Source organism: Nelumbo nucifera, chromosome 1 (genome assembly GCF_055504915.1).
Source record: "Nelumbo nucifera cultivar China Antique chromosome 1, China Antique-T2T, whole genome shotgun sequence".
Lineage (NCBI taxonomy): Eukaryota > Viridiplantae > Streptophyta > Magnoliopsida > Proteales > Nelumbonaceae > Nelumbo > Nelumbo nucifera.
This window is the reverse complement of record NC_142649.1, coordinates 65703536-65727075: the sequence shown is the minus strand read 5'-3', so window position 1 is coordinate 65727075 and position 23540 is coordinate 65703536. Positions and strand designations below refer to the sequence as shown.

The window sequence follows — 23540 nt, the reverse complement described above, 5'->3', positions numbered from 1 at the left end:
AGCTTCGTGGAGAGTGCAATTGTTCATCAAGTCATGGCAATGAGTTCGGCTTTACTTGTTGTTCCTTGTTTCTCTTCTTTTGTACTAACTATCCGATGTCTTGTAGTCGGTTTGTTCGGTCGTCGGCCTTGTTGATCGCCTTTGTAGGTTGCGACGATTCTAAGAGTCGCGAGAGGTAGATAATGCCCAACTAAAAGCAGAGTTGGCTTAGTTGAAGCGTGGCATCGAGGAAAGGAACGACACTATTCATAAGCTAAAGGGTCGCATCCACTATCTCAAGGAGGTGCGAGATGCACTGAGGAGGGGGCTCAAGGAGGCTGAGAAGAGGATTGATCAAGCAAAGAAGGAGGGCATCTCCGAGTATAGGGCTTTGGAGGCTCATCAGAATGAGATGGACGACTACGTTACTAACTCCTGGCAGGAGGGATTCACTCTCTATCAGTGGAGGGTGATCTGTCACTTCCCGGAGGTGATCGAAGTTGTTCAAGGGTTTGGCCCGTTTTATGCCAAAGAGGCCGATGGTGGGGATATTGCTGTTGCCAACATCTAGGACTGAGCCAAGGATGCTACAACGGACAATTGATGTGCTCTTTTTTCTTTCTTTTTCCATTAATAGAAATTTGGTCTTTCTACCGAGCACTTTTTGTGTTGTTTTCCCCCTTTTCTAAGTTGTTGCGCTTCAGAATTAGGTTCGTCAGTAGGGAGTATAGACTGTGGTTTTGTACTTAGCTATCAGGCTAGTTAGAGGTCTTCGATCTTCACTGACCAAGGTCTCTAGTTTAGTGTCCTCCGTCATATGCTGGTCGAGGTCTTCAGTCTTTGGTGGCTGAGGTCTTGGACTTTATGCTAGAAGGTGGGGATTCTCAACTTCGTACCTTAGTGTCATTCTAGCCGAGGTATTCGATTTTTACTGGTCGAGGTCTCCGACTTAGTGGCCTCAATCTTTTGCTGGCCAAGGTCTTCTGTCTTCGCTTGCCAAGGTGCTTCCAAGCTCTCAGCGTTGCCAGGGAGCTTGGTGGCACATGGTCTTTGAGAGTTGCACGCTCTTTGGTAGGGCTAGTCGTGGTCCTTGGTTAGCTTTGTTCCGACTACAAGTCGGGTGGGTGCATGGAGTTGGATGGCTGTTCTCTTGTCAATATGTGGTAGGGACATCATTCCCACAATGACCGTCAGGGCTTGTTTTGGCCTCGACCGTTTGTGGTCAGTCGGGTCTTTCATGGGGTTGTCGTCTCGCTGCGATCGTTAGTCAACGCGGAGTTCGGTTAGGCTGTATATGAGAGTTTGGTCATTTGTGCTTGAAGAGGATTCTTTATTTATTGAATTTGAATAGTCTAATCATCGTTAGTGTTCGACACCAATGGTCGTTGGTACATTTTAGTTTTGGCTCTTCAACTCCTCAAGTAGATATTCTACACCTAGTTTCCCCTTTTAAGGGTTGTCTCGCCTGAGATGATGGTGTCGATCCCAACCAGAGGAGCTTAGGCTAGGGGCTCATCGACACGATGCAATTCTTCTCTAGGTTTATGTTCTTTGATGTTGATGAATCCACAAAGGAAACCGCGTTGGATGAGGTATTCCAGGTGGTGGCAAGGTCGTGGCAGCTCTTGGTGTCATAGTCGTGGTCAAGGTGGAAGTCACAAAATTTGTCTCGATTTCTCTTTTAGCCCTAGGTTTTCATCTTCTTGGTTCACTTGACGAAGCTGCGGTTGCGGATTTGCATCAATGTGTGAGCCCGCGGAGCGTTAAGTGGAGTGAAGTTGTGACATGTCATCTGTAGTGTCCTCGATTTGCAGTTAGGTCAGCGATCCAACTTCTTGGTTTCTCGGTCCGGTCTTCGGCTGTCGTGGTCTCTGCGCTTCCGGTTGTGTTGGTCTTCATCCTCCCTACGCAACACTTAGGCCTCTTCTGCATTCATATACTTCTGCGCATGCTTCATGAGCATGGTCAAGTTGGGCGAAGGGTTTTTTTGCAAAGAGAGACTAAACATCGAGCAGCGCAATCCGCTCATGATGTCGGTCACAGCTACTGACTGATTTAGAGCTCGGACCTAGAGGGCCTCGATGTTGAACCTCGCCAAGTATTCCCTTAAGGTCTCTCCTTTCCTTTGTCGCACTTGCATGAAGTTGGCTAATATCTTCCAGTGCCTTTGACTGGCATTGAACTACATCAAGTACTACGTCTCTAGATGCTCCGTGGAGTGTTGCGTCGAAGGCCTTGCACATGGGGCCTTCGGAGGATTCGTACAACATCATTATTGCCTTGAACCCTCAATGTGGTTGTTGGGTTCTGAGGTTCCATCGTACTTCTCGAACTAAAGAGGTCGGCATCTGGCTGGGGAAGCTCGTCGACGATCTCTTGGATGAAGACGACTCTTTGGCAAGTTGTTGACCATGGTGCTGCTCTGTTGGTCAAGTTGTTGAAGGGGCAATGCTTCTATCCTCTTGGCTGCGCTCCGGTTCAGCCAATCACTCTCTCAGTTCTTTGATCTCAACATCTTTGTCAGTTAGGGCCATGTTCGCAGACTTCTCCCCTTTTGGGATTGCGGGTCGATCTCGGACCAGGTTGGATTCGACTATCGAGATTGGCAACTACTGTAGACTTTGGCCAAGCCGTTCTTTCACTGACACCTGGGCGGAGTGACGAGGTCTACTATGGGTGTCATGTGAGTGAGGCCAAGCTGGGGAGTCAGATCCTCTAGGCGGCTACGATCGTTTGGGGTCCTCGATGCGAGGATCGACTATAGTAGGCACCTGCGTGGCAGGGCATGTAGCTTGAGGTGGGTGAGCTGGTTGCCCCAACGTCTCCATCATGGCTACTAGGATGCGGTCGACTTTCTTCTACATGGCTTGAAATTGCGCGGGATCGACCACAATTTGATGCTAGGGCTCCAGAAGTGGAGAGTTGCGAAGTGACTAGGATCCTCGAGATGGGGAATGGGCTCTAGAGTAGTCGGATGTGTTTTTAGGCATGGTTGCTTTAAGTGTGCGGAAAGGTATTTGGGAAATTGCTTTTTGTACATTTCCCACAAACGACGCCAGTTTGATGTTATCCGATCCGAGGTGTTCTGAACCAAAGACACAATCAGATTATCTTGCTTACTGGACGAGGTCGAGGTGGAAGGATGAAGCCGCTCAACAAGATCTACAACCAAGAGAAAAGGTAAGAGGCCCAAGGAGTTGTTCCCCGGGTAGGTACTCTGACGCTCAAGTTAGTTGGTTAGAGAAAGAGGTGGTTGGGCCGAGCTGGTGAAATAATGTTGGTCCGAACTAAAGAGGTAGTGCAGAGAGGTATTCAAAGAGTGTTCCTCAAAAAGTCCCTTACCTAGAGCGGAGAATACCTATTTATAGTTGAGTGTCTGTGTTCCAGATGGATAGGGCTTCCGGGGTTGTCGGGATGAGGTCATCTGCCGAGGTCTTCAAAATGTTTCCTCTTCCCCGATGGATTATGCTTCTTTGTCCGTGTAGGACACTCCTCCTTAGTCGTGCTCTTCTATCATACATGGTGTCAACATGTCTAGAGAGAGAGGACGGCTGTGGAGGTTGCCACATGGCATCCTTGGCCAGCTCAACCCATCACCCAAATAGCTCCTTCTATAAAATAAAAAGTGGAGCCGTGTAATCATGCGAACTAGTGTGAACAATTTGAGTCCTCAACTCCGGCATACGCGTAGCCGGGATCCAGATTGAAGTATGGAACCTTGAATTCAATACAACCCAATGAACACCACCTAGAGTTTCGCTAGCTATTCTTTCACAATAGAAATAAACGCTGACCAGATCAAAAGGCATGGATCCGTTTGCTTTGTGGGATCAGGGACGACAATTTTTTCCGTCCCCATCGGGTATCGGGTTTCCCCGATCCCATTGGGTTGGGATGGATATTATCTTCTCAAGAACCGGGATTGATAGTGAATTCATCACCCCCGATATGCATCGGACAGCCGTGTCAAGATAACATATGCCTATAAATAGAAGCTTTCCCTTAGCTTTCTCACATGGGGAATTGTCTTCTTGGCAGCAGTAGGGTTAAGGCTTAGGACTCTGAGTCTCCAGCCGTCTGCTTCATCGTTATTCTCGCAGTAGGGTTTTGGGCGTGATGTCTGCTATTACCCCGTCTTATCGCAGGGCTATCGTTATATTTTGGTATTCAGCTTGATGGCTCTGTTCTTCGTTCATATTATCTTTTTTTTTCTCGAATTATTTCTGTGTTTCTCAACCAGAGTTTCTTCAATGAATGCGATTTCTAGTGCTCTGTGTTCCGTTCACGCGGGAAGGAGAGCCTTTGCAAACTTTGAAGTTTCCCAATTGCATTCTTTTCCTGATTTTTTTTTATCATTAGCTTTTCTTTATATCTTTTAATTCAATTTTCTTATTCCGATTTACCGAAAACACATAATCCGTTATTTTTTTTTGTATATTTTCTGTAGTTTACCAGCATTATTTAAAGCTATAGTTTTTGTTTTAATTGACGGGGGAGACAACCTTAGCAAAGATCTCCCTTACTTGATAATGGAACAAATCAACTGTATTTGTACATTCCAGTGTAAACGTCATAGATAAAACTCGGGACGTTGATGGACTTCCCTTTTGGGAAGACCTCCGTCATCGGGTGGTCTCATATTCCATCGCCTTGGGGAGCGGTTTCTGCTATTACCCCTTGGGACTGGCCATGAGACATACATTCTGTTTTTCCATAGTTATCTATTTAAATGCTTTGCCAATGATGATATCATATAAAAATACCATCTTTCGGGACTGAATGGCTTTCTAAGCCTTGCTGTCATTCTGCTATTCTGAGGCATTTTGTTTTCACTCTTTTTCACAATATTTCGATCCATTTTGATGCGTTATAATGTTTATTTCTAATCCGAATCTTATGCTTTATTGTTTGTTATGGGCATTTTTATTTGTGCAATCCGTTTCATTTTGCTTTTTTAGTTTTTCTATCTTTCGTTCGATTAGAAGTAAATCGTCGGCTATTTATTCTATAATTTGAACACCTCGTGTCTCTGAATCCCTGGCAATGTTGGTAAACTAGAACAGGGTATGTCCTGATTCGTTTTTGAAAAATTACTACGCGTTGTTGTTTGCATTGCAATTATATTGCCTAGTTTGCTTTCTTGAGGACGAGAGAAGAGGTGTTCAAGAGTTGAACTTCAAATTATAAGAATAAACAGACGAAAAATAAAGCTTTTTATAGAACAGAATATAGAGAAACTAAAAAAGCGAACTGAAACGGATTGCCCAAATAAAAGTTGGGTCTGAATCTCATCTACAAGCACTAAATAAAAGTTGGGCAGTGGTAAGTTGGAGAAGGAGGAGGAGGGAAACAGGAGTGAGGTGGGGGGGAAGAAAGATAAGGGAGAGGAAGAAGAGGAGTTATTAGCTGAATATTTGTAGGAAAGTTAGGTTGCAAGGTGAGAGATCTAAATGAGCTGAAAGGGTATTTAGGGGCTGAAGGAGAGGGGAAGAAAAGTAGGCTATTAGAAGGAAAGGGAGTGGGGAGTGTGTGGAGAGTGAACGGACTAAGTTGGGTTATGAGCTCTTAAGGTTCTCAATTTCTCACAAATTTAAATAAGTGTCAGATGGGTTTGAATTGTTCATCACCAATGTTTATGGCCCCAATGGTTACAAACAAAGGAAGGAGTTGTAGAAGGAATTGGAAAATATTAGAGGTCTATGGGAGGGGCCATGGTGTGTAGAAGGGGATTTCAATGTGACTAGGTTCATTGAAGAAAGTAACAAGGTGAGGCAAAGGAGCACTACCAGCATGAGGAAGTTCAATGATTTCATTAATGCTTTTGAGTTAAATGTATCTGTTCCAAATTCGGTAGGTTCTTGTTCACCTCAGACTGGGAGGAGCATTGGGGAGATTTGGTGTCAAGGCCTTACCTAGAGTTACTTTTGATCATTGGCCTATAACGACATGTAAGCCTGATCTTGGTGGTTGTGGGCCTTCTCCCTTCAAGTTTGAAAATATGTGGTTATTTCACCCGGACTTCAAAGACAAAGTGAAAATTTGGTGGAATGAAAGTAACCTGGAAGTCAATTGGGCTGGGATGAAATTCCATTGGAAGCTAAAAGAGATGAAAGTCAAAATTAAGGAATGGAATACCCTACATTTTGGGAGAATATAAGAGAGGAAGCAGCAGTTGATTAGCCAAATAGAAGAGTTAGATGTGAAGGAAGAAAGTGGATGTTTTGGGGATTGGAATAAAGAACCGAGGTGAGAGTTAAGGAAGAGTTTGGAGGACACAATTTTCAAAGAAGTAAATTGGAGGTAGAAATCTAGACACAAATGGGTGAAGGAAGGAGATAGGAATACACAATTTTTCCATGCAATAGCCAATGGTAGAAGAAAGAAAAACACCATATCTAAGTTGGAAGTTGATGGGACAATCTTAACTCAACGGCAAGAGATTGTTGGGGCTTTTGCGAAACACTTTAAATCCATTTTCAGAAAGCCTCTGCAGGAGAGATTAAGGATCGAAGAGTTAGATTGGCCTAAGCTCCCTGATGAGTTGAGGTTGTGGCTGGAAAGAGAGTTTGACTTAGAAGAAATCAATGATGCCATTTTCTCCATGGATAGATCTAAAGCCCCGAGCCCCGATGGTTTCATGATGGCCTTCTATCAAGATTGTTGGGAGATAATTAAGACTGATATTCAAGGAGTGTTCTCGGAATTCTTTGAAAGAGATGTGATAAACCCAGGCCTGAATTCTACTTTTATTGCTTTAATTCCGAAGAAGGTTGGGGTTTGTCACCCTAAAGAGTTCAAACCCATCAGTCTGGTTAACAGCCTCTACAAGATCATTACTAAGGTGTTATCCAGAAGAATTAGAGTGATGCTCCCTCAATTATCTCCCATAACCAAGGTGCCTTTGTGATGAGTAGGCAAATTGTGGACCAAATCTTAATTGCAAATGAGAGTGTGGAGGATTATAGAAATAGAGGGGAGAAAGGGTTGGTGTGTAAGCTGGATTTAGAGAAGGCATATGATCTGGTTTATTGGTTTCTGTTGATAGAAGTTTTAGATTCTTTTGGGTTTGGGCAAAGGTGGTGCAAGTGGATAAAAGGGTGCATTAGAACTTGCCATTATTCTGTATTAGTAAACGACAATGTGGTGGATTACTTTCCAGCTGTCCGGGGTATTACGCAAGGGGACCCTCTCTCCCCGTTCCTCTTTACCCTAATTGCTTAAGTGTTAGGGAGGCTTATTGAGAGGGCAGACTCCAAAATCTAATTAGGGGTTAGAGAGTAGGGAGGGATAGGGTTCCAATCACTCACCTAAAATTTGCAGATGGCACAATTCTGTTTTATGATGGCAAGGAGATTAGTGGGGTGAGTAATCTAAAGATGATGATTAAGTGTTTGAACTAATGACTAACCTTAAAGTAAACCTTGATAAGAGTTGTGTGATTGGTATTAATATGAGTGAAGGAGAGGTGGAGGAAAGGGCCCGAGCGATAGGTTGTGAGATAGCTCATTGGCCACTGAAGTATTTTGGGCTTCTTTTAGGGGATAATCCTAGAAAAATGAGTTTTTGGAATCTAGTGATTGACAACTTCACTAAAAGGCTAGCTTCTTGAAAGAAGAATTACTTGTCTTTGGGGGTAGGATAACCCTGATTATATCAACATTGGCAAACCTTCCAGTCTATTACTTGTCGGTGTTCAAAATCCCTGAAGGAGTTTGTAGGGAGTTGGAAAAACTAATTAAGGACCTTTTATGGGAACCCAGGGAGGAGAAAATGGACCATAGAGTTAGGTGGGAGCTAGTTACAAGAGCTAAAAGTGAAGGGAGACTGGGGCTGGGGAACTTGAAGAAGAAGAATGAAACTTTGTTAGGAAAATGGTTATGGAGATGGTCCAAAGAAAAGGAGAATCTGTGGGATAAAATAATCCTAAGTACTAGGGCTTCAAGAGCCTCTCCTTGGAAGTCCATTCATGCCATCCTTCAATCTTTTCTTCCCTTCATCAGGTATGATCTTGGTTCTGCTTTGTCGGTAAATTTTTTGGAACACACTTGGGTGGGGGATTTTCCTTTGAAAGAGCAATTCCTCTCCTTGTATGTTCTGTCTAGGTTTAAAAATGAACCAGTAGCAACCTTTGCTACCCTATCTAATTCTACTATTGGTTGGAACTTAGGTCTTAGAAGGGCTCTCAAAGATTTTGAGTTGAAACCCATTTCGAATTTGCTTAAAATCTTGGATGAGGTAGCTCTTGAACCTTCCCGTGTGGATTCTAGGGTTTGGTCTCTTGTCCCTTCGGGTATCTTCTCTTGTTCCTCTTTTTTCAAAGCATTGACACAGTCTAGTCCGGTACCTGGGTCTTCTTTTCCAGTCCGGGAAGTTTGGGGTAGCCCTATCCCTCCTAGGGTAGGTGCATTTTGCTGGGAAACAATCATAGAAAAATGTAACACTTGTGACATACTTAAAAAGAAAAGGCCTAATTGGTGTTTATCTCTGCATTGGTGCATCTTATGTAAGAAGAATGGTGAAAGTTGTTATCACTTGCTTGTTTCTTGCCCTTTTGTTTCAGAGATTTGGTGTTGGCTATTTTCTTTATTTGGTTGCAAGTGGCCCTCCCCTTCAAGCGTGCAAAGCTTGTTCAGTTCCACTCCAATGAGGGGTTTAAAGAAGAGAGGTAAAATTTCGTGGAGATGTGCTAGAGCTGCTATTTGTTGGACGGTTTGGAAAGAAAGAAATCAAAGATTATTTCATGACAAAGAAAAAAGCAAGGAAGCCCTCCTAGAAATTGTTTATGTTAGGGTGGCTCATTGGGTCAAGTCTTTGAAGCTTTTTGAAGCCTATTCAGTAGGAGACATCATTAGAAACTAGGAAGAAGTGGCTCAGTCAACTCATATGTCTAGTGCTATTAGACCTGTTTGGACTCCACCAGATTTGGATTTTATCAAATTGAACTTCAATGGTAGCAGTGAAGGTAATCCAGACCCTTCAGGCATAGGTGGTATTTTCAGGGATGAAAAGGGTCAAATTATTGTTATGTTCTCAGGATCTATAGGCTGGGGGGATTCTCTGAGAGCTGAAATCTTGGCAGTTCTAGAAGGAGTAAAAAAAGCTAAGCAGTTGAATATTAGTAAGCTGCTGGTGGAAGGAGACTCTCAATTGACTGTTGGTTGTAGAAGGAAGAGTCTAGCCTGTGGAAGTTCTCAAATGAAAGAAAGAAAATCAAGCAGCTAACTCAGAATATGATTGTAAGGGTTCAATGGGCCAAGAGGAGCACTAATTCCATGGTTGACACATTGGCTAAACAGGGGATGGGAAGATCTAATTTCTTTTGGGCTATATTGTAATAGGTGTTTTCAGTTCTGCAAGTGAGGGTTAAGATGTCTTACCCCTCCAATCTGGTTGTAATTTCTATATATTTTTAATAAAATTACTGTTATTGATAAAAAAAAAAATTAATCTATGCCTTATCAACAAACAAGAAATTTTCATTGTTTAAAATAGATCCCAACTCTCTAGTAAAAGTAGAATTGGTTTTACATTCAAGTCGCATGATCATTTTCTAATTAAAGGTTGCATTACAAAGCTTAATAAATAATAAGTTAGGCCTCATACTTGGATGTGAATGATATTGGGGAAGTACATGTACTGGTTTACTGGATTTAGCATTTCAACCATGCTTTCCATTTTCTAATTAAAATTTAATAATTTATTATTAAAGATGGTATTTTTTTTGTTGAACTCTGAAATCTGATTCCATGTTCTAGAGAAAGTAAATATTTGGTTAACTCTAAAATCTGAAAAACGAAGAGGTCCTTAAAATATTTAAGAAGAGGAAATGATAATGCTTGGCTTCTGCACTGTTTATTTAAATTGTCTTAAACTTACACCTTTCAAAACCTACATGAACCCCAACCAAATCGCCTGGACCCAGCTTCTCCACCATAATCCATAATCTGTAGACGCCCACCATGCCCCCATATGGTCCCATTTTCTGCTTCTGGCCTTGTGCCCTGAATTTTTTGTGACAAAATTTTATTTTAAGAATTTTGGAAAAATATATCAATTACTTGATATCATATTATCATATGTGATGGAAAGTTAACGTTGGAGAGGTTTTAAACAATCATCAAAAAACTTTAAAAAATCTGCCCAAAAAGAAACAATATGAGAAATGAAATGAACGGTTGGAGCTTTTCTTCTCTATTCTCTAATCTCTAGTCATTTGAAATCAGATATCGTTTTAATGAAGAGACCACTCACCAATGTAATCTGGTGTCGAATGGAAGAGAAAGGCTCTTACATCCTCATGAAATGTCATAGATCTGCTGCCGCCGAAGTATACGACGATTGACTTTATATGGCTGAAGACCGATGTAGTGCAAGTATCCTGGCTTTATTACAGAGGATTCCATTTTTGAGCACGGTTGGGAGCATTTTGCTCAACATACTCCCTGAAGACATGATTATTATATCATTTGTATACCCATCTTGACTTGAGATTATTAATGGTGGGTTCCATTCTTTCGTTAAATAATCAAAATATTTGTACTTTGAGCCTAGTGTCACTTTGGTCCCTAAACTTTAAAATGTGATAATTTAATATCAGAATTTTCAAAACGTGTCTATCCAGTATCAGCCGTTAATCAACCCGTTAACCAGCCGTTACGTGGCATTTGAAATGACACATCATACTTGTCCAAAAGAGGTACTTTAAAGTTTCATTGCAGATTTTTTTTTTTTCTTTTTAAAGTAAACGACACCAAAACACTCTTAGAACAGAAAAACCATAAAAACCGACGTTTTCTGAAATTTAAAAATGGCAAAGCGTTTTCCTAGTGATGAAATATTCTGATAAATCGCAGATAAAATATTTGTGCATTTATTTTACAGTCTTCATGCAGTTAGAAGTAATTTAACAACAGTGAAAAAATAACCTACTTGCCTAAGTTGAGATTCTTCCCTATCTAGCTGATTCCATTATTGATTATGCTGTTGGAGAGACAAGATGACAATGGCCCATGGCCTAACCAAACCAGCATTCATTAGACAGACATATGGTTGGCGTGTTTATTTCTACTTGATCCACCTGATCCCTATATTCTATACTGTATGGGAGCTGATTCCAAGTGAAATGACCAACTAAAAGTAAAAGGCTTCTTTTTGTATTGTTAGTAAGAATCATGGGATTTGATTGATTAAGAGATGATGATGTACTATCAAACTATGAAGAGAATAATTTATTACAAATACTTAATTAATTCCACCCTAAAAAAATATGAATTTATTCTAAATGCCTGATACTGGGAATAAATAACGGATGAAGAAGGATGCCTACCTCTTTCTAATGGCAATGGGTTGTACCATCTTATTCTTTATTTTTTTTTTAATTCTTTCGGACAAAATTTAGTTTTTATTCATATCTCTATTTCAGTACGAGAGATTGAAAATATATAATAAAAATATATTTTTTATGGATAAATGCATAAGATTATAGTTCCATAAAAAGCACCATCGATCCAAGAAAATTCAAGTATCTACACGTGAACACTATAATATCTTTTTTTAATAGTTCAGTCCATCCTTAGAGTCGAACTAAGATTTTAGGGGTGGACTGAATCCTGCCCGTGGATTGATGCCAAATTCACGGGCAGGATGAGGCTTATTTCGTCCCCAGTCCCCAGGTGTGTGACGAATTGAGTAATGAGGGAATTTCTTCAACATAGTTTTGCAATCGGTGATCATCGTCTTGATTTATTTGCCGGGGATTACTGCCTTCCTCCCACTTGCTGCGCATCCCCATCTAAAAAAATGCTTGTATAACTAACCTCTTTGGCTAATCTAAAACCTTCCTTAATGCCACAGCCTCATTCCACCGGGGAACACAAGTTGATAATTTAATATTATGGACACGTTTGATTTGCAGGAATAGGGGTTTGGGATCTGAATCTCATTTTCAGTGTTAGTGGAATGGCATTCTTTCATTTGATAGAATTGCCATTTTCCCTCCCTCCATTGGGAATGAAATCTCATTGAAGATAATTCCAATACCCATATTATTGAGAAAATAGTTGTAGAAAGTTAGAGGAGAAGCTTTGAGCCGTATTTAAAGACATTGTCTTTTAGAACATTATTTGCCTTCACTCAATTTTTCTAACTTTGTTGTTGGCTTATTGGCAAATTCCTTCCTAAGATACAATGGAGCATAGGATGAGAAATTACAACCAATAAAGTTGAAGGATCTCTAACGAAACCTTCTATGAGACAATACTCTTTTCAACTAAAATGGACAAGAGTGTTTGTGCAATGAGAAATGGGCGAAAACTTGTGTAAAATCAATTTGATTTTACATCATTTTATAAATTCTGGAGAGTCAACTTGAAAAGGAATATATTATTAAAGAGGCTTTTTGTACAATCATAAAATCAAATTTTGTTATTTCCACAATTAATGCTTGTTAGCATTTGAATAGTGTATTTTGATTACACCTGATCAAGTTTTGACCGTTGGATTAACTTAAAACATCAACGGTTATGGTTCAACTTCCAACGAACCCTATGTGCAGAAGGTTTCGAGCTACTATTTGTGAATCGCAAGTTGCAATTAGCGATTTGTGAACCGTGATTTGTGATTTTGCAAATGGATTACAACTTGCAATTTGTGATTTGCAAATTGGCCTACGATTTTTGTATGATATGTGATTTACAAATTACAAGTGATTTCTACTAATCACATCATGTGTCATTGCACAAATTCTGTGTATTCAAAATATAGTCCCCTTGTGTGGGACCATGCGAAGTGTGAGCAAAATGTGCCTTTAAAGTGCCTTATTGCACTACATACACGTACGCACGCATTGTGCAATAGCAAGTCTCTATACCTTCCTCTTTATACTCTTAAGGAGTGTCAACAAGCTCTTGTTTAAAAGTTTAAGTTAAGTTCAATAGTTTTCCAATGTTGAATAAAACTTAAAAGAAGGAAAACAAGATAAAACAAGACTTTTTGTGGCATTTTAAAATCATTTTCAATGTGCATGTGTAGGCATGCTCTATTATGAAATTTATCAATCAAACACCCATTGGATTTAACCTCTAATGATTTTAAAACCCAACACATATGAACCAAGCATACTATGGGAATAGACTATTTTGACTTTGACCCCAAAGTGTTTGGATTCTAATTCCAACTTCGAATTAAATGGACCATATGTCCATAACCAATGACAAATAAGGTTACATTTGTACCTTAGACATATAACTCATTTGCAGAACTTGTGATGGAGTAGGTCAGGTCCAATATCTTGTCTAATTCAAAAAAAGAAAAAAAAATAAAACAATCAACAATGGGTTTTGGGGGTTAAAAAATGAAAAAAAAAGACTCGAATTTTGAGGGGTGCAAAAACTTATGTTAGAAGTTAGAACTTAGAACATGAGTTGGAGAGACACTAGGATATCTGGTTTTAGTTGAAGTTTACCATGTTTAGCGTCACCCTTTAATTATTTTTCACTATATCTTTAAGTGAATTGGTTAAGCCTACTTAGAGAGAGATCACATGATGTATATTTTTGCAGATGACACAACATGAAGAGAAAGAGATACTGAATGCAAAATTAGATATAAGAATAGATGCCTTAAAAACAAGATGTTTTAATAACTTTAATAAATATTGTGGGCAGTGGTGAAGCCAAGAAATTTCTTTTTTTTTGGACCGGGGGGGTGCGGGAGTTTAACAAAAAAAATGAAATAGTATAGGTAGAGTTTCGAGAGAAATGGGATGAGAAGGTTTGGGTTTATTATAGCTTTCTAAAGAAAAATAAACAATTTTTTTTTAATTTTGGGAGTTGGAGGAGGATTAGAGAGTGATCCTTAAATCTCAGTTCAAGTTTTGGGGGACAAGGGCCCACTTTACTATTTGTACCTTTGCTTCCACTTACTACTAACCATATAAATGGTGGTCGTAACTAGAGGTGTAAATCGGGCCATGCCGCCCTTGGCCCGCGAGTAGACATGGCCCAGCCCGTAGCCCGACCTAGCACGGCCCATATATATTATATATATTTTTTATATATTTATATAATATTATATATATTATAATTATATAATAATATATATTATATAATATATTAATAAAATAAATATTTTTTTAAAATTATTATACTAATTTATTTAATTATTGTATATATAAGCAATTTTATACACAAAATTCATATAAAATTAAAATTTTAAGTTTTTTGTCAATTTTTTTTAAATAAATAGCTTTGGCTCAATGCACAGCCCGACCTGACCCAAGGCTCGGCCCACGACACGACATGGCATGGGCCCACACGGGCCTGGGTCATGGGTCGTGCCGGGCCAACCCCCAATTTTTTCACTGGGGAGGACGACACGGCCCACGAGCCAATATGGCACGGCCTGCACTTTGCGCAAGCCGCCCACGTGCCCAACACGACCCACTTTACACCTCTAGTCTTAACTAAAAGTTTGGGGGAGGGGGCAAGGACCCCCCAAAATATACTTGGCTCTGCCCCTGATTGTGGGGATCAAGAGATATCTAAAGAAGGCTGCACTCCAAGTTCCACATGGAAAGAGAGTAAAACCGAGGATGGAAGAAAATTTTATAGAACTTTCATAAGGTTGTCAAATTTGTATGGAAAATGGTGTTTGGGAACATATCAAGAAAAATGAGTGGCAAGAAAACATACTGGACTGGGCTAGAAAAGGGAGAGGTTCATGGGTCAGAAGTTCAACTGGGGTCCAATCGAAGGTCCAACCGTGATGATAATTTATATGTAATATTTTTATTTTATATAATATTTGTATGTGTGTATAAGATATATATATATATATATATTGTGTAATAAATTATATATTAGATTATAATATATTTAGAATATATAATTATATTTTGTTATGAAATATAATCTATACAATATATATTATATAAAATGCACAATTATATGATATATAATTATATGCATATATTCAAAATATATAATTATATTCTTCTATGACATATATATTTTTATTTTAGTTTCAAATTTTTATATTAAAATTTAATATTTAAAGCCAAAAAGGTGTTTTTTAGCAAAGATAGTGGGGCAAAGAACCTTTTGCACCTTGGAAACATGTAGATCTTGAAAAGTTATCCAAAATAAAAATAAAAAAACGTCACTCCGATCAAACATCTGGGCGCAAAGTTATGGCCTTTAGAACTTTGCATTATGCGCTAAAAAAAGAATAAAAAAACCAAGTGGTTTTCTAAAACCGGGACCAAGTCATCAATTTTTCGGTTCGATCAACTGGGTCAATGATTTTGGTTGGTTTTTTATACAATGTGGTTTTAGGGGTATAACCTAAATGGCCAAGGAGCCGGGTCATGATCCAATTGGTCTAACCAATCAATCCGGTCCAATTTTCTAAACATTGAAAAAAACCTAGGAGAATAGGAATAGAAATGAACATACTTAAAAAAACTTGGGAGCAATCCCAATATATGGAAAATTAAAGTGATAACAAGTAAGGAATTATTTGTTGCAGGTACATGATCTAGAAGAGATAAGGATATTCCAAAAAAGACATAGTTTTATAGATTTGCCTTTAGGCTTGATACTCGAAAATCTGAGGCATGATCCAACATTTGATTCAATCATCTCAGATTCAGATGATGTAGTTATGTAATCAGGTTGGATATGGATTTTATAATCTATATTCAATTAATAATCAGATCAAATTCAAATTTGACCCATCCGATCCAATTAAAGTCCAAATGCAATTATGTTATAATATTTATTGATTTTAATATATAAATTTTATGTAATTATATTTATAATTATAAAAATATGCTTTATATATTATATTATGTGATATATGAATTTGTATATAATAAATTAAGTTTAATTATGTTATATTTACATTAATTTATTATATGCAAAAGTTAAAAAATAATTAACTTTTTATTTTTTGTATTTAAGAAAACTAAAGCAAAGTCAAATTAAATCCGAATTCGACCCGAGTCCGTTAGGATTAGAATTCAAATATGAAGTTTTCAAATCCAATCAGATTGGGATGCAAGTTTTTAGTAATCCGATCGAAATCAACTCCATTACAACCCTATTTGCCTTGTGTTTGGTATAAAACACAGTTATCCGATTACTGTGTTAGGTATAAAAAAAGTAAGGAAATTTATATAAACCTTTCCCTTCATTTCCCTATTTTTTTTTCAAATCAAACACATCCTAAATGAAAAGCCTTGTTATCTTTCAAACAAACAAAAAAAAAGCCTTATGAGTTTCATTAGACCTGTTCATGGATCGGGCCAGACCGAGCTTTCACTCTTCATTAACATAACTTTTCTAGGCCTGAGCTTGAGCCCGCCCGACCATCGGGCCTACAACTTGGACCCGAGTGGGGCCCTCATAAAAAGCCCGAATTTTGACCTTGCAAATAGATTTATTTTATTTTTCTTTTATATGAAAGATTTCATTGTGGTTTTCCTTTACATTTTAGGGCACACGTTCACCAATCACCACCTACAAAGAAACCGTTTCACATTCTTAAATCATAAAAACTATTCAAATGAACACAATCCATTTTAATTCCTATAAAGAAACTACTCAAATGAACACCCACCAACAATGAGCCTATTTTTAGCCGGTTTATCATCTACAAGGTTGCAACAATCTTAGCTTCTCAAGTCAAATGTTTATGTTTCTTCAACAACTTTTAAGGTTGTTTAAAACATTCACTGTTTTTTTTGTTGTTTCTATACAAAAAAAAATTCCTATTTATTCAAAAGTCAAAAGTGATATCTATTGTGATTTGTGAATAAGAAAAGAAAAAAAATTAAGCAAACATATTAGCAAATAAAAATTAAAGCTTGAATCCCCATGTTTCCAGCACTTTTTCCAAACAAGGCAAATCTGAAAAAAAAAACACATGAGGCAAATGCATATAACTTCAATTCATGTTCCTACAAATAGCATAGCACACTAAAACTAAATCCATATAATTTCATGTTCATCCAAAATCATAACAAAAAAAAAATCTGAATAAAACAAACAAAATCCATAAAACATATTCTCCATCCATTCTTGAATTCACCAACAAGATGGAATGTTCCAACTCCCAAGTTCTAAGCCATTATAAAAAAGAAAATAAAAGACAAATTCATTGCCCATATCATACAAAACTTGTTTTAGCCATTTCCTTCCCTTTTTGAATTCACCAATAAGATTGAATATTCCAACTTCCAAGTTTTAAACCATCATAAAAAAGAAAATAAGAGATAAATTCATTGCTTATATCATATATGTAATTTGTTATCATGTCAAATAATAAACAAATAATTGAAAGATTTGTTAGTATAATACCTAAAACATATCATCAAGTTCAACATCTTCATTATCATCATCACTAATATTTGATCCTTCATCATCTTCTAACAAACTTGAAGATCCTAAAGGAGCCCTTAACAAGATTGATCCTCCTTCGTACAATTGGAAAAACTATTAGAATAAATTCAATGTGTGGGAACCATACATTTTAGTAAGCAATAGATAAAAAAGTACCTAATACAAAGCCTTATGCACGAATCCAATCTTCAAGACAAACTAAAGCTTGAACTATCTTGGATTTAAGTGAACTTCTCCAAGGATTGATTACATTCTTTCCATTGGTAAATGCTGAATCAAATGCAACTATAGAAATGAAAATAGCCAAAATATTTTGAGCCATTGATGTCAATTCAGGATAACTAAGTGAATTCTTACTCTAATACTCCAAAACATTAATGCCTACCTTGATATCAAGGTTTTGTTCTTCAAAGTAAAGGTTAAACTGAGTTTTTTCATTTTGAGATTTTTTTCGAACTCAAAAATTGCTCATAATCCTCAAATCCATCATCATCATCATTTCTCTCACTCATGTCAACTTGACTAGACGGTCCAACAAAGGAGGTCAAGGAAAAATTTTCTTTATATTCACCAAACAAATAATGAAGAGTTCTAATTATAGCATTAACACACTCCTCAGCACTATCACCATAAAGTTTATTAAAACAATACTCTCTTAACATTATCTTGCAATGAGGATCCAACACAGTAGCACAAAACAAAATCATACTATATTCAACCCAATATTTATCAAATTTCTCTTTCATATCTCTAATTATGTCAATAATAAAATTATGAGATTCCTTATTGCAATTAAATGCCTATGAATCATCCACACTTTCTTGAAGTAATTGTTTGAAATAGGGTACTTGGTTGCAAAAAACATGCAAATAACATCATAAAAAGCTTTTAAGAGTTTGTGAAGTTTATACCACTTTCTCCATTAATCTTCTAAAAGTATAAACATTTTGAAAGCATTATTCCTTTACCCCCAATGTTATATGACTTGTTTGTAATAGATGACATGTTCAAGCATCAAATAAGTTGAGTTCCATCTCATACACATGTCTAATCTCAATCTTCTAGCTGTGTTCAAGTGAAAACTTTTTTCAACAAGTTTATAAGACTTATGCTTTTGAGTAGCTGATTTCTTTATATTTTTCACATTATCATCTTAGCAACAACATCATCAACAAGTTTCAAACAGCTTGCACAATAAGATTCAAAATATGGCTACAACAATGAACTTAAAAAAAATCACAACTACACACCAAAGATTTATAAATTAAAGATCTCAATTTCAAGGAGTTAACCATCACATCATTGTAACTAGCATTATCTATTATGATGCTAAAAATTTTCTGATCAATATTCCATTCACTTCTAAAGAAAGTTCATCAAAAGGAAGTGCCAAAGGTTTAAAGCGAATAATTATTTTTTGTAACTTTCAATTGTTATCAATCTAATTAGCAGTTATACACATGAATTCATCATCAGTATGTTCAGTTCTCCAATTATCAGAAGTTAAACAAATTCGACCAATTATATTAGATAAATCAATTTTCACACCCTCTCTCTCTCTTTCACATAGTTAGACATGATATCTCTTTTAGTAATATGCCTACTCACATTTTTAAATTTAGGACTTCTAAATAGAGTAAAGAATCTAAATCTAGGTTCTTCAACCATAGTAAAAGGGTGTTTTTCATATATAAGAAAAACTGATAGTGCCCTACGAGACTCTTGTTGATCAATCTTGTAGTTTTTAAAAGAAGTACTTCTATTAATGTTTGATTGAGTAGTTACTTTGTACTGTCTAATATCCAGAATTGTATGTCTAGGGAAATGTTGTAAATAACGCTTTAAGTGAGTAGTTCCCTTACTTGATTTGCCTTGTAAGATCTTCTTGTTGTGCTTACATCGTGCATTCTTTGAATTAATCTTTTCCATTTTTTCCCACACCTTAAATGTCAATATTTTCTTATTGGAAGTTTGATCATACTCTTGATAGTCATCATCTACTATATCTACTCCTGCAGTCGCATTTTCACTTGCCATTAACATGCCAATTATTAAATATGAAATAACTTGTATGATATGTTCCAATTTTGTTAATAAGACAAGCATAATTAAATAGAAAAACTAAAAGAAAAAAATAGAGGCAAATAACTCTTATTATTCATTTTTTATTTGTTCTTACATCATTTATAAAATTGACATCTTCATGGTTAAAATCAAAGAGTGGACTTACATGTCCAACTCAAAGTTTAAGGGTGGATAAGTCACTTGAGCTCAACCCAAGTTGCAACCAAACTCACATCTAAAGGTCTAAATGAGAGTACAAAATCCAAAGAAACACTTTGCACCTCTATAAGCTCCAAACAACACCATTAATAAGGGCATACAACTTCTGAAATTAAATTTTAGATGTTGGTTGGGAACATTGATGGTAATGACATACAACAAAAATTCAGCAAGCAAAAGGTTTATGTACATTTGTAAATATTAATATATCCAAGCATATGAATAAATATATAATAAAACTAAATTCCTAAATATTTTACCAGTTAGACTATTTTTGAATAATTTGGCAAGTTGCTAGCAGTAGTTTGAATGCAGCATTGAAGACAATAAAATTCACCTACCCAAAAATTGCTAGCATTAGAGATAAGTTATTTTATTTCCTATATTTGAAATAACTCGTGAGATGGAAAAAAATATATTGTGTTAGCCTTAGTTATTTTGGCTATTGAAAAAATAAAGTTAGAATGACAGTCAAAATAAACGAAAGAAACAGAGTTCATCAAAGCTGAATCAAATGAAAAAAAAAACAAAGTTCAGATAGTCGACTGATAGATAAAGAGAGGACCTGGTTGGCGGTCGCTACTATCTAAGAATCTGAGGTGAGATCGCCACCTCATCGGAGAATGATAAAAATAGATGAGAGATGACTGATAAGAGGACCAACCAAGGCTCGTTGCTACTTGAGTTCGCCAGAGAAGGAAAGAATGGCTTCCGCTTGCCGCTACTAGCCTATGTTTGTCATTGCCTCGTTGGAGATTGCTAGTTCGTTGATGACTTGGTGCTGGTGGATGCTGCTTCAACCCTTTGAGAGTGAGAACAAGAAGAGAGGGAAAGGGGAAAAGGTAAGTCAGGTTAGGCTTTAGAAATTATATAAATAATTATATATTTTATTATATTATATAATAGGTTCGGTCGGGTTCAGGCTGGGCTTTTTTGACGAATCCCGAGCCCAACCCAAAAAATAATTAGGCTTAGTGTTTTGGGCCCAAGGTCAAGCCTAGAGGCTTAAAAACTTGTTTAAGCCCATTCAAGGACCAAGCTGGGCCGTCGGGTTACCCGACCCATGAACAGGTCTAAGTCTCATTTAAGTAATCAGCTAATCGAATCCCTATGGTATCAGCATAGAAGTCGTTTCGACTTTCACATTTGTCTTGGGGTTCTATCATATATCATACTTCTATTCTCTTTGTACTAAAGTTATATTTGCTAATAGGTTGGAACATAAGCCTATGTTTAACAATGTCAAAATTCCACTTCTCAATTGTGGTTCAACAAAGCAATAGTAATTTAACAATAGATGAATAAAACCAAATAGGCTTTATATACACACACACAAGTAGTGGAGTGAAAGATCAATATTCATGCATAATTGAGATTTTTCGTGACCCTTTATTGATTCATCTAAAATTACAAAATTCTGCTCCCTAATGAGTAGAACAAATTCTTAGAATATAAAATTACCCCTATCATAGCGTTGAGTTGAAACAATGAATTCAAGGCTTTTGATGGATATGGCTTCACCTTGATTAGATGAAGTGACCTTATTGATATGGCTGAGTTCAACATGTTTACTTCCATTGTGGGTAATGTATTTGGGTTCAAAGCCCTACGTGCTCTACGTCTGGAGGATCTGCGAATCCCTCCTGCTCTTATTTCCGTCTCAGCAAATCATTTTTTTTCCACAGGGAATCGTGATGTCTTCCTATGGGATCGCAGGTCTGTTAATTAGCTCCTTTTTGTGGTGCACAATTTCGTGGAATGTAGGTAGTGGTTATGATCGATTCGATAAAAAAGAAGGAATAGTGTGCTACTATCAGCATAGGCTCACAACATTGTCCCAAATACTCACAACATCTCCCCATGAATGGCTACTTGGGATAGTGTTGTGAGCATCTCTTGGTAGAAAGATGCCTACCTGATAGGATCAATGCAATACATCAAAGGCCTTTATTCTCGGTTTTAGCCTTGTGTTGTGACAAAAATGAATTCTTTAGAATTTGTTTTTGGCTTAGTTTGAGAATGCTTATTCTAATAAGTGTTCATGAGCATCAGGTGAAAAATCACTTGTGTCAAATAGGGGTAGTATATGCATGTGGCATTCCTTATTTTAAGGACTTATCTCCTTTTAACAGTAAAAAAAAAGAGATGAATCTTTAAAACAAGTAATGCCAAATGCAATGTAAGTGCTTATTGGTGTGGTCTTGGTCTAATAAGAGCTTAGTTTTAAGAGCTAGTTTGGTACAACTTCTGTATTAGAGATGAGTTACGATGCTAGAGCCATAGTGGTTGGGCACTTTCGTTATAAAGAATCAACCTAGAGGTGAGCTATGGCATTCATAATGCAATGGCAAGCTTTTTGGATTTTCATCAAATGTCATTGATGTTGTACAATCTGAAGTGTGTTGAACCGAACACACAATAGATAATATCTTGCCAACTAGATGAATCCGAACTGGAAGGACAAAGTCATGCACCAAGGTGATTTGCAACCATAGAAGAGGCATGGGAAGAGAATACCTAGGAAGGTACTCCATTGCTCAAATTAGTAGTGAGAGGATGAAGTCAATCGGGCCAAGCTTTAGAGGGCGTGTTGGTTCGAGCCGAAGAGAGCAATAAGGTAGTTGGGAGTTGAAAAATCCTTTACCTTGAAAGGGAAATGCCTTTAAATAGGTGAATATTCATATTATAGCCGGATAGGCTCCACGGGGTTGTCAAGATGAGGTTGCCCACCAAGGTTTTCGAGAGGCTCCGCCCTCCTCGGCAATGACACGTCTCCTTATCCGTGTGGGACTTCACTTCTTTGTAGTCCAAAGACAACAACTATGGAAGCGACCACGTGGTAGCTTCAGCTGACACTGTCTGAACAAATAGCTTATGACATTCCCACATGGGGTCCAGCTTGAAACACAAGAAGCCCATCCTAAAGGTCCTCCCAAACAAGCCCTAAGCACTTTGAAACTTGGCCTTAAACCGATTTCAATACGTGGGGCTATTATATAAAGACCCCTATTATTTTTAGGGATTTTTAGACTACACTCTGTTATGGATGCATTCGTGGGGAGTTTTATCTTTACCTTATCCTTATCTTATCTGCTTTCTTACTCTTATCTTATCTATTCCAATAAAGATTAGTATAGAGTCTGATTTATCTTAGGGAGTTTTATCCTTCTTGAGTATGGAGTCTTATCTAGGAGTCTTATCTATCTTATCTGTAAGTAGTTTAGTTATCAAGGAGTCTTCCTACAAGGAGGACTCTTACCTCTTGTAATTTCCTATTTAAGGAGCTGAAATTATTAAATAAAGATATTCAATTTCCAGTTAAGAAAGAGAGTAAAAGGAGAGTTTGGTGATCTCTTAGACAAATCACCCTCTAGGACGCCAAGATAGGTTCAGCTAGGAAGGGGAGGAACAAGGGAAAACATGAGCTTTTTCCCGTGAACCGACCCGTGACGCGATCCTACGCCCGGGCCCATAACACACTCCACCTCAGAATTCAGATTTAAAATGCATACTTACAACAATTCAAATTTATGAACAATTCCACCTATAACACCCATACTTTCCCCAACTCTAAGATGGAAGTAGGATTTCAGAGGTGGACTCAACAATAAAACCCCTTTTTTTTACAACTTTGACATGGAATATCACACCACGTCATCTCCATATACATGGGGTCCACTGACATAATGACGTGGCTCATCATGATTGGTTGTTATCCTGCGGTTCCCACTCATGATGCGGATTACGGCAGTCGTTGCAATTCGCAAAGGCTGGCGTACAAGAAACAAATTTGCATGGTAGGTGGTAGGTCAAGGTGCAACTGTGCAAGCCTGCCAGTGCCAGCCTGATGCGGTGCAGTGATACCCGCCTAGGCGTAGT

At 37.6% G+C, this 23540-nt stretch overlaps 1 non-coding gene across 1 annotated transcript; it reads left to right on the top strand.

Moving 5' to 3' along the window:
• Window positions 1-4713: 4713 nt before the first annotated feature.
• Window positions 4714-4801, top strand: LOC148803359 (small nucleolar RNA SNORD96 family). Its single transcript, XR_016081518.1, has one exon. It is a non-coding gene; the product is annotated as a small nucleolar RNA SNORD96 family (small nucleolar RNA).
• Window positions 4802-23540: the final 18739 nt, after the last annotated feature.